Here is a 2,342-nt window from a genome sequence, read left to right on the forward strand (position 1 = left end):
TTCCGTGGACTCTCCGAGCTACTTCACTATCTGCGGTGGAACCGCTCCACCAGCCGCGCCGATCCACTCGCATCCTCCCACACCCGCCGGGTGTTACCCGTTGTCGTCACCAGCGCCTCCCCCACAGCACCTGCAAGGGAGAGGGGGCCGACGCAACCGGCGTGGCAGAGGTCGCCGCCGCCTGCAGCAGTAGCAGCAGGCCCAGGACATCGAGGGGGCACCGCACTATCAGCCGGCTCTCCCCGCTGGCCGCCCGGCGTTCATCGGCGCGCCCTTCCAGCCGACTGGCGCCGGCTACGGCACCCTCCTTGCGTCGCCTCCTCTCGGTGGTTATGGCCTGCCCGTCCCGGCGCTGCCCTATGGGGGCCTTCCGCCGCTGCCTCTCGGTTGTTATGGCCCGCCCATCCCGGTGCCGCCCTACGGGGGCCTTCTGCCGCCGCCGGTACCTGTGCCACGGGACCCCACCCTCCTCGCCACCCAGCACTCCGCACCGTCGTCGAGTAGCTCTGTCGGTGAGGTGACTGGTAGATGGACTCAGGTGCTACTGCGCACATGGCAGCTCATCCCGGTAACCTAACTTCCTCCACTCCCGTTCACACACCCACTCGTATCACCGTCGGCAACGGCTCCTCCTTACCTATTACTCATATCGGTAGCACTAGCTTTCCCTCCACTTCCACACCCATCACTATGTCTAATGTTCTTGTTTCACCTGATTTAGTCACGAACCTAGTTTCTGTTCGTCGTCTTACTCGTGAGAACCCACTCACTGTTGAATTTGACGGTGTTGGCTTTTCCGTGAAAGACGCCTGTACCCGGATGGTCCTTCACCGCTGTGACAGTCCCGATGAGCTCTACCCTGTGCACGCCGGTGCCTCCACATCCACACCCGTCGCCCTTGCCGCCGGCGTTGACCTTTGGCACCCTCGCTTGGGTCACCCCAACCACACTATCTTACGTCAAATTCTTAGGAGTTCCTCTTTCTCATGTGATAAGCTCGACGCTCACTCTTGTGAGGCTTGTCGCTTAGGCAAGCACGTACGTCTTCCCTTTAGTGCGTCTTATTCTGTTTCTACTTTTCCATTTCAATTACTTTATAGTGATGTTTGGACATCTCCCGTCGCGAGTAACACGGGCTATCTATACTACTTGGTGATTTTAGATGATTATTCTCATTATGTGTGGACTTTTCCCCTTCGTCGTAAATCCGATGCTTTAGCCACACTCACCACCTTTTATTCCTATGTCACCACCCAGTTCGGTTGCCCCATACTCGCACTCCAAACTGATAATGGAAAAGAGTTTGACAACGTCGCTTTTCGCACACTTCTCGCCTCTCATGGCACCACCTTCCATCTGACTTGCCCCTACACTTCCCAGCAGAACGGCCACGCCGAGCGCATTCTCCGCACTCCTAATGACTGCGTTCGCACGTTACTCTTTCACTCTAACGTGCCCGCTCGGTTTTGGCCCGATGCCCTTGCTACCACCACTCTATTAGTTAACATTCGTCCGTGTTACCCTCGGTGGAACTACGCCCCTCACCACCTTCTCTTCGGCACACCACCATCCTATGATGGTCTCCGCATCTTTGGTTGTCTCTGTTATCCTAGCACCGCATCTACCATGCCACACAAGCTCGCACCATGATCTGTCCCATGCGTCTTCCTTGCCTACCCTCCTAACATCAAAGGTTACCGGTGCTATGATCCTGTCACTCATCGTGTGTACACCTCGAGGCATGTGTACTTTGTCGAGACGGTGTTCCCTTTTTTCAGGTTCCTCCAGCTTCGGCCCCTTCGACGCTGGCCCCCGCGCCCCCTTCGTGGAGCGATGCCCGGCGGCAGCCCCCGGTGCCCACCCCGGAACGACACCCTCTATCGCCACCACCTGGCTTCATGACTCCCTCCCGCGAGGTCGAGTCCGAGCGGGCCCCGGGGTCCCCGTCTCCCTCATACGAGGTTGAGCCCGGCACCACGCCCGCCCACCCTGCGACAGCCTTGACGTCACCCTCGCCCTTCGCCTCTTCTGCCGTCGGCTCGGCCGCCGCGGCTGCCGCCACGGCCCCCTCCGCCGCACTGGGTGCCCCCGCCGTCACGTCCCCCACCAACGCGGACCCCGCCGCCGTGGCCCCTACCGCCGCGGCACCCGCTACTGCCCCGCCACTTGGCGTGACTACCCGTGCCCGCACAGGTGTGCTTCGGCCCAGCACGTGCTACTCCGCCAACAAGTATGTGTGCGCCGCCTCGACGTTGACGCCATCACCCGTCCCCACCTCCGCTCGCGCTGCCCTTCGGGATCCCCACTGGCTAGCTGCGATGCAGGAGGAGTGTGATGCCTTA

The sequence above is a fragment of the Triticum aestivum genome, chromosome 2A (assembly GCF_018294505.1).
Source record: "Triticum aestivum cultivar Chinese Spring chromosome 2A, IWGSC CS RefSeq v2.1, whole genome shotgun sequence".
In the NCBI taxonomy this organism is placed as follows: domain Eukaryota; kingdom Viridiplantae; phylum Streptophyta; class Magnoliopsida; order Poales; family Poaceae; genus Triticum; species Triticum aestivum.